Source organism: Colletes latitarsis, unplaced genomic scaffold (genome assembly GCF_051014445.1).
Source record: "Colletes latitarsis isolate SP2378_abdomen unplaced genomic scaffold, iyColLati1 scaffold0006, whole genome shotgun sequence".
Taxonomy (NCBI): Eukaryota; Metazoa; Arthropoda; class Insecta; order Hymenoptera; family Colletidae; genus Colletes; species Colletes latitarsis.
The window spans coordinates 14,501,027-14,511,236 of NW_027488366.1; positions in this window are offsets into that span (position 1 = coordinate 14,501,027).

The window sequence follows — 10,210 nt, forward strand, 5'->3', positions numbered from 1 at the left end:
GCTTTGGATCACGTAGTAAAGTGGTACCACACTGAAACAGTCCATTAAACCTGGTTTGGATCAATATTTTAGAGGATAACGCATGTTAGGTTTGGCTTAGGTCTAGGATTTGCCCCCAGCAGGCTCATACTTTCGCATATTTCTCATACTTCATGGCTAGATCCTGGGCTGTTTCTGGTTTGTATCACGTAGTAATGTGGTACCACGCTGAAACAGTCAGTTAAACCTGGTTTCGATCAATATTTTAGAGGATAACGCAAGTTAGGTCTGGCATAGGTCTGGGATTCGCCCTCATCAGGCTCATACTTTCGCGTTTCTCACATACTTGTTGAACAGATCCTGGGTTTTTTCTGGTTTGTATCACGTAGTAATGTGGTACCAAACTGAAACAGTCGATTAAACCACGTTTCGATCAATATTTTTGAGGATAACGCATGTTGGGTCTAGGTTAGGCTCGGGATTTTCACTCATCAGACACATATTTCACATTCTTCACATACTTGTTGAACGGATCCTGGGTTTTTTCTGGTTTGGATCACGTAGTAATGTGGGACCACACTGAATCAGTCAATTAAACCTGGTTTCGACCAATATTTTAGAGAATAATTCATGTTAGGTCTAGGTTAGGTCTGGGATTTTCTCTCATCAGGCTCATTCTTTCGCATATTTCTCATACTTGAGGGCTCGATCCTGGGCTTTTTCTGGATTGGATCACGTAGTAATGAAGTACAACACTGAAACAGTCAATTAAACCTGGTTTCCATCAATATTTTAGAGGACAGCGCATGTTAGGTCTAGGTTAGGCCTGGGATTTGCCCTGATCAGGGTCATACTTTCGCAGTTTTAACATACATGTTGACCTGATCGAGGGTTTTTTCTGCTTTGGATCACGTAGTAAAGTGGTACCACACTGAAACAGTCCATTAAACCTGGTTTGGATCAATATTTTAGAGGATAACGCATGTTAGGTCTAGGTTAGGTCTAGGATTTTCGCTCATGAGACTCATACTTTCGCATTCTTCACATACTTGTTGAACGGATCCTGGGTTTTTTCTGGTTTGGTTCATGTAGTAATGTGGTACCACACTGAAACAATCAATTAAACCTGGTCTTGATAAATATTTTAGAGGATAACGCATGTTAGGTTTGGCTTAGGTCTAGGATTTGCCCCCAGCAGGCTCATACTTTCGCATATTTCTCATACTTCATGGCTAGATCCTGGGCTGTTTCTGGTTTGTATCACGTAGTAATGTGGTACCACGCTGAAACAGTCAATTAAACCTGGTTTCGATCAATATTTTAGAGGATAACGCAAGTCAGGTCTGGCATTCCCTCAGGGGCTGCCAGCCTTTCAGCTGCAGTACGGGCTTAACGAACCCGGGGTACCCGAGTCATACACACACTGTAAGCCTCCTGTTGGTCGTCACAACGACCCATTCACAATTCCCTATTGGTTTTGTGAATGGTACGTGACGGCAGGAGGAACGGGGGTCTTGGCTTAACCGCCTGGGCCACGAGTATGGCGACTCTATAAAATCGCCCTCCAATCCTAAGCTATGGTGCGCGGCGATGGGATGCATGGTTGGGGGAGAAGTCCCAATCCCAAGCGACCACCTCCGGGGAACCTGCCGAACCCCCGGAGTATTAGGCTTACCCGGGTAAGGCGGCTCTGCCCGGGTGGACCTTTATTTCCGACCATCTCGTGGGACTATTATGGACACAGAAAATAAAATGGGGATGGGGCGGGTTTTGTCGGTTGGGGAGGACGGAGACGGGGTTGGGGTTAGGGTGGCGGCGCTCGCGCCCCACTCAGCGCCAGGTCCGGCTTCGTGGAGGGTGGAGGAGGACGACGAGACGGCGTCGGTCTTGTCCTTCTCCTCCAGCACGAGCCACATAGGCTCTAAGAGGAAGAGGACGGGGCAGGCCGTCGTCGAGGTGGGCGGGTCGATGAGCCCGTCGGTGAGGCTGAGTTGCCTCAGGGACGAGGTGACCGAGGAGATATCGGAGAGGATCTCCTCGTCCCTGAGGCGGGTGGAGAAAGTCGCCGCTGCCTGCGCCTTTAAGGGGCAGAAAAGCGGTGGCGCGGAGGCCCTGAAGGCCGCGGCGGAGGAAATGAGGGAGGCGGCGCGGGAGCTCAGAGGGCGGAACGCCCGTCTGCAGCTCCTGTTGGAGGAGGAGCGACAGGGGAGGAGGAGGGCAGAGGCGCTGTGGAACAGCGCGGCCCTCCCTCCCATCCTCCCTCCTCCTCCACCGCCGCGTCCCTCGGCGGAGGTAAATAAGCGGAGTGCGGCGGCAGTGGTGCGGGGCACCGCGCGCCCCTCCACCCGCACTCCGCCCGTGAAGAAGTCCCCGTCCTCCTCAGAAGACGATCTTCTGAGGAGGATTGGGGACATGATTGATGGCAAGCTGGCCGCCTTCCGGGAGGAGCTCCTCGCCGGAAGAGCGGTCAGCAGGAAGGCGGTGCCTCCCCGACCTGTTCCGGTACAGTCGGGGAAGGCAAAGAAGGGCGGAGTGAAGGCTCCGCCCGGCGTTGCGGCACCAGGGCCGCGGGTCGCGACCCCCAAGGGGGGTGGTGTACCCGTGGTCGCGGTGGTCGCGTCCTCCACGGCACCCTCCCAAGGGGGGGTGGCGTGGAGTGAGGTGGTGGGGCGGAAGGCGAAGCGGGCGGCGAGGAAGGCTTCGCAACCGCAGCCTCCGCCTCCGCCGCCGGCGGCCAAGGTAAAGGCCGCGAAGGTCGGGAAGGTACGACCAGGTCGTCCCCCAAAAACGGCAGCGGTGACGCTGACCGTTGCGCAGGGGGGCGACCTGACCCTCGCGGAGGCGATGCGGCTCGCCAGGGAGAATATCTCCCTGGAAGAGCTGGGCATCGCCTCCGTGAGGGCGAAGAGGGCCGTGACCGGGGGTCTCTTGCTGGAGATCCCCGGTGCAGAAGGCGGCGCGAAGGCGGATCGTCTCGCCCAGAGGCTCCGGGAGCAGCTGGGCGAGCGAGGTGTCCGGGTCGCCCGGCCCACGAAGCGCACGGAGATGCGCGTTTGTGGGCTGGACGACTCGGTCAGCGCACAGGATGTGTCCCGTGCCCTTGCGAGGGCGAGGGACTGTCCTGTGGAGGACCTGCGGATCGGAGAGATCCGCAGGTCGCCCTCCGGCCTCGGGTCGGTGTGGGCCCGGTGCCCCCTCTCCGCCGCCCGTAAGGTGGCGGAATCCGGGAGGGTGTTGGTGGGGTGGGTTTCGGCGCGAGTGGAAATCCTCGCGCCGCGCCCGCTCCAGTGTCACCGCTGCCTCGAATTGGGGCACGTGAGGCAGTGGTGCACCTCGCCGGTGGACCGCAGCGGTCAGTGTTACCGCTGCGGTGCCAAAGAGCACCGTGCGAGCCAGTGCTCGGCGGCCCCCCACTGCCCGCTGTGTGCGGACATGGGGAGGCCAGCCGATCACAGGGTGGGGAGCAAGAAGTGCTCCCCCCCCTCCCGGAAGGAGAGGAAGAGGCGGGCTGCACCGGCTCCGGTGCCGAGGGCGGTGGCATCGTCCTCCATGGAGGTGGACGGTGCTACGGGGACGGACGGCCGGGAGGAGGCTGGCGCGGCCATTAATTAATGCCGCCCCGCCTCCTCCTCCAGGCCATCCTCAACCACTGCCGCGCGGCACAGGACTTGATGTCCCAAGTCCTCGCGGAGTGGGGGGTTGGCCTGGCGGTCGCCGCCGAGCCGTACCGCGTCCCTGATCACCCTCATTGTGTGGGCGACGCGGACGGCTTGGTGGCGACGGTATGGGGAGGGGGCGACGGGTCCCCACCGTTCTCCTTGTTGGAGCGCGGTCGGGGATTCGTCGCCGTGGACTGGGGGGGAGTCGCTGTGGTGGGGTGCTACATTTCGCCCCGTAGCGGTCACGCTGCGTTCGAGCTGTACTTGGCCGAGGTCGCGGCATGCGTGCAGTGCTACGCGGCCCGGCCGGTGCTGGTCCTGGGGGATTTTAATGCCAAGTCGGTGGCTTGGGGATCCCCCAGGACCTCCGTTCGCGGCGGGATCCTGGGCGATTGGGCGGCGGGGCTCGACCTCCGGGTATTGAACCGGGGGTCGGAGCACACATGCGTGCGGCGATATGGGGGGTCCATCGTGGATGTTGGATTCGCGACCCCCAACGCCGTGCGCATGGTGTCGGGTTGGCACGTGGTCGCGGGGGCAGAGACACTCTCCGATCACCGGTACATCCGGATGGAGGTCTCTGCCGCCGCGAGTGCATCCCGACACGGCCGCCTGCGTGGCACCCCACCACGCCGCTGGGCGCTTCGGCGCCTGGACAAGGACGCCCTGATGGCAGCTGCCCTCGCTGCAACTTGGCCGCAGGGAGCGGCCGAGTTGCCGAGCATAGAGGAGGAGGTCGCCCGGCTCGGAGCATTGGTCGCGGGTATTTGCGACGCGGCGATGCCTCGGGTCGGGCGGGCTTCTCCTCGCCGGGCGGTGTACTGGTGGTCGGACGCGATCGCGGAGTTGCGAGTCGCGACTGTCCGCGCCCGACGCCAGTACACCCGCGCGCGCCGTCGTCAACGTACAGGCGACGGCGTGGCGCGAGCGAGGGCAGCTGATGACCTGTATGGAGCATACCGCGTGGCGCGGGTTGCTCTGCAGGTCGCCATCAAACGGGCCAAGACCCAGGCATGGAAGGAGCTCCTCCAGACCCTTGATGACGATCCATGGGGGCGCCCATATAAGGTGGTGCTGAATAAGCTCCGCCCGTGGGCGCCCCCCGTCACCGAGGGTCTTGACCCCCGGCTGCTGGAGGACGTGGTCAATACACTCTTCCCAATTGGGGAGAGGGGACCGCGTCCTCCAGCGGCGGCGGCTGTCCCAGTGGAGTGGACGGCCGAGCTGGGGGTCACGCAGGAGGAGCTGGCAGCGGCCATCAGACGGCTCGGGGTTCGTAACACGGCCCCGGGTCCGGATGGTGTGCCCGGCCGGGTTTGGGTCTTGACCCAGGGCGTCCATGGGGCCGACCTCAGGCGGTTGTTCGACCGCTGCCTGAGGGAAGAGCGATTCCCCCCCAGTTGGAAGGTGGCGAGGATGGTCCTCCTCCGGAAGGAGGGTCGGCCCGCGGAGTCTCCCTCCGCATACCGGCCCATTTGTCTCCTCGACGACGTGGGCAAGCTCTTCGAGCGTGTGATTGCTGCCCGCCTCGTCGAGCACCTGTCGCGGGGTGATCCCGGTCTGGCCGACTGCCAGTTCGGTTTCCGGGGGGGCCGATCGACTATCGACGCGATAGGTCGTGTGAGGGCCCTCTCGGAGGCGGCCGTCTCCCGGGGAGGGGTGGCATTGGCAATATCCTTGGATATTGCCAATGCCTTTAACACCCTCCCCTGGGAAGAGATAAGGAGGGGACTCGAATATCATCGAGTCCCCCCTTGTCTCAGGGCGGTCGTCGGGGATTATCTCCGCGGCAGGTGGATCGAGTATCCGGGCCGGGATGGTGATATGCGGAGGGAGGTGTACTGCGGTGTTCCGCAGGGGTCGGTCCTCGGGCCACTCCTGTGGAACATCGCGTACGACTCGGTGTTGCGGGCCGGCCTCCCCGACGGCGTCAGCACGGTGTGTTATGCGGATGACACACTGGTGCTGGCCGTCGGGGCGCACTGGGGGAGGGCCATGCGTCGCGCGGAGGAGGGGTCGCAACGCGTCGTCGACCGGATCAGGGGGATGGGGATGACGGTGGCGGTCCATAAGACCGAGGTGATTGCGTTTCATTCACCTCGGCAGGATCCGCCACCCCCTCTGATTCGGGTGGGTGGGGCTGACATCGAGGTGAAGCCCCAGATCAGGTATCTAGGGCTGATCCTCGATAGCCACTGGCGTTTCGAGAAGCATTTCCGCTGCCTGGTCCCCCGGTTGGAAAGGATGGTTGCGGCTCTGGGCCGGATCCTGCCCAACCTGGGGGGCCCGGCGGGCCGAGTTCGTCGCCTCTATGTGGCAATGGTCCAGTCGGTGGCCCTATACGGGGCCCCCGTCTGGGCGGACGACCTGGCTGCCTCCCGGCGCAGCATGACTATGCTGCGTCGGGTGCAGAGGCGCATGGCGCTCAGGGTCGTCCGCGGGTATCGGACCATGTCACATGAGGCGGCGACGGTTCTAGCGGGGATGCCGCCCATGGACCTGCTCGCGCGGTCGCACGCGGTGATGTACCGGCACCGCGTCGACCGACGCGCGGGGGTGGGGGCGGTCCCGGGCGGGCAGGAACCTGCTTGGGGCGATTTGAAGCGCCAGGCCCGGCAGTCCGTGTTGCTCGCGTGGCAGGAGCGGCTGGCTGTGCCAACCGCGGGGCACCGGACTGTCGGGGCTGTTCGGCCACTCCTGATGGAGTGGCTGGACAGAGGCCATGGCAGCCTCACCTACCGGCTGGCACAGGTATTTTCCGGGCATGGCAGCTTCGAAAGATACCTGTGCCGGATAGGGAAGGAGCCGACGGCGCGTTGCTGCCACTGCGACGCTGAGCAGGACACGGCGGATCATACCCTGGAGGTATGCCCCGCGTGGGAGGGGGAGCGCCGTGTCCTGGTCGGCGCCGTCGGGCGGGATGTCTCGCTGCCGGGCGTGGTGCGCGCCATGGTCGGCAGCGAGGAGAAGTGGAGGGCCGTGGCCTCCTTCTGCGAGAACGTAATGTTGCAGAAGGAGGCCGCGGGGAGGGAGCGCGAGCTTCAGCGGCGCACTGAAGCTCGCGCTCGTGCGGTGGCCCGAGGTCGTCGCCCGGTCGCGAGGCGTCGCGGGCGGCCGCCTCGGCGTGGCGGATGACCTAGGCTGGGAGGGGGGTCCTGAGGGGACCCTCCTCCCGCCAGGCGGCGCCGGGTCGGATCGGTTGGGGGTAGGAGTGCCTCCCCCTACCGGTCCGACGCAAGGGGAGGCACCCTCGGCGGACTGGTGCGGCCATGAACGCCCGGCCGCCGAGGGGTGGAAACGGGGTCGCGGGCGGTTGCGAGTTGGGGCTCGCAGCCGCCACTAAACGCGGCCCCGGGACGGATAGCGGCGGGATGGAGTGGCCCCGTCCCGCCGCTATGAGGCAGTGTGTCTACTGGGGGGACCGATTGTCCCCCCGGGGGATGGGCGCGAAAGCGCGGGCACGGGGAGGATACCGGAAGAATGCTTCGAGCGATTCCCGGTATCCTCCCAAAGCGTGCCGAAGGGTCACCGTGGGGTTTTTAGTGGGTAGGTCCCGCGCCTGTCGTTGTACGGGCGCGGGGAATCCCACACACCCCTCCCACCTCTCCCCAAGGAGGTGGGAGGGAGTCTTTCGAAGATTTTCCCCACGACAAAAAAAAAAAAAAAAAAAAAAAAAAAAAAAAAAAAAAAGTCAGGTCTGGCATAGGCCTGGGATTCGCCCTCATCAGGCTCATACTTTCGCGTTTTTCACATACTTGTTGAACAGATCCTGGGTTTTTTCTGGTTTGTATCACGTAGTAGTGTGGTACCACACTGAAACAGTCCATTAAAGCTGGTTTGGATCAATTGCTTAGAGGATAACGCATGTTAGGTCTAGGTTAGCCCTGGGATTTTCACTCATCAGACTCATACTTTCGCAATCTTCTCATACTTGTTGAACTGATCCTGGGTTTTTTCTGGTTTGGATCACGTAGTAATTTGGTACCACACTGAAGCAGTCGATTAAACCTGGTTTCGATCAATATCTTAGAGGATAACGCAAGTTAAGTCTGGGAATGGTCTGGGATTTGACCTCATCGGACACATACTTTCGCACACTTCACATACTCGTTGAACAGATCCTGGGTTATTTTCTGGTTTGGATCTCATAGTAATGTGGTACCACACTGAAACAGTCGATTAAACCTGGTTTCACTCAATATTTTAGAGGATAACGCATGTTAGGTCTAGGTCAGGCCTGGGATTTTCACTCATCAGACTCATACTTTCGCATTCCTCACATACGTGTTGAACGGATGCTGGGTTACTTCTGGTTTGGATCACGTAGTAATGTGGGTCCACAGTGAAACAATCAATTAAACCTGGTCTTGATAAATATTTTAGAGGATAACGCATGTTAGGTCTGGGATAGGTATGGGATTTGCCCTCATCAGACTCATACTTTCGCACACTTCACATACTCGTTGAACAGATCCTGGGTTATTTTCTGGTTTGGATCACATAGTAATGTGGTACCACACTGAAACAGTCGATTAAACCTGGTTTCACTCAATATTTTAGAGGATAACGCATGTTAGGTCTAGGTCAGGCCTGGGATTTTCACTCATCAGACTCATACTTTCGCATTCCTCACATACGTGTTGAACGGATGCTGGGTTATTTCTGGTTTGGATCACGTAGTAATGTGGGTCCACAGTGAAACAATCAATTAAACCTGGTCTTGATAAATATTTTAGAGGATAACGCATGTTAGGTCTGGGATAGGTATGGGATTTGCCCTCATCAGACTCATAGTTTCGCACACTTCACATACTCGTTGAACAGATCCTGGGTTATTTTCTGGTTTGGATCACATAGTAATGTGGTACCACACTGAAACAGTCGATTAAACCAGGTTTCGATCTATATTTTTGAGGATAACGCATGTTAGGTCTAGGTTAGGCCTGGGATTTTCACTCATCAGACTCATACTTTCGCATTCTTCACATACTTGTTGAACGGATCCTGGGTTTTTTCTGGTTTGGATCACGTAGTAATGTGGGTCCACACTGAAACAATCAATTAAACCTGGTCTTGATAAATATTTTAGAGGATAACGCATGTTAGGTCTGGGATAGGTCTGGGATTTGCCATCATCAGGCTCATACTTTCGCACACTTCCCATACTCGTTGAACAGATCCTGGGTTTTTACTGGTTTGGATCACATAGTAATGTGGTACCACACTCAAACAGTCGATTAAACCAGGTTTCGATCAATATTTTTGAGGACAACGCATGTTAGGTCTAGGTTAGGCCTGGGATTTTCACTCATCAGACTCATACTTTCGCATTCCTCACATACTTGTTGAACGGATCCTGGGTTTTTGTCTGGTTTGGATCACGTAGTAATGTGGTACCACACTGAAACATTCAATTAAACCTGGTCTTGATAAATATTTTAGAGGATAACGCATGTTAGGTCTGGGTTACGTCTAGGATTTGCCCTCATCAGGCTCATACTTTCGCATATTTCTCATTCTTCATGGCTAGATCCTGGGCTGTTTCTGCATTGTATCACGTAGTAATGTGGTACCACGCTGAAACAGTCAATTAAACCTGGTTTCGATCAATATTTTAGAGGATAACGCAAGTTAGGTCTGGGATAGGTCTAGGATTTGCCCTCATCAGGCTCTTACTATCGCATATTTCTCATACTTCATGGCTAAATCCTGGGCTATTTCTGGATTGGATCACGTAGTAAAGTGGTACCACACTGAAACATTCAATGAAACCTGTTCTGGATAAATATTTTAGAGGATAAAGCAACTTAGGTCTGGGTTAGGCCTGGGATTTTCACTCATCAGACTCATACTTTCGCATTCTTCACATACTTGTTGAACGGATCCTGTGTTTTTTCTGGTTTGGATCACGTAGTAATGTGGGTCCACACTGAAACAGTCGGTTAAACCTGGTTTCGATCAATATTTTAGAGGATAACGCAAGTTAGGTCTGGGAAAGGTCTGGGATTAGCCCTCATCAGACTCATAGTTTCGCACACTTCACATACTCGTTGAACAGATCCTGGGTTATTTTCTGGTTTGGATCACATAGTAATGTGGTACCAAACTGAGACAGTCGATTAAACCAGGTTTCGATCAATATTTTAGAGGATAACGCATGTTAGGTCTAGGTTAGCCCTGGGATTTTCACTCATCAGACTCATACTTTCGCATTCTTCTTATACTTGTTGAACTGATCCTGGGTTTTTTCTGGTTTGGATCATGTAGTAATGTGGTACCACACTGAAACAGTCGATTAAACCTGGATTCGATCAATATTTTAGAGGATAACGCAAGTTAAGTCTGGGATTGGTCTGAGATTTGACCTCATCAGACTCATACTTTCGCACACTTCACACACTCGTTGAACAGATCCTGGGTTATTTTCTGGTTTGGATCACATAGTAATGTGGTAGCACACTGAAACAGTCGATTAAACCAGGTTTCGATCAATATTTTTGAGGATAACGCATGTTAGGTCTAGGTTAGGCCTGGGATTTTCACTCATCAGACTCATACATTCGCATTCCTCA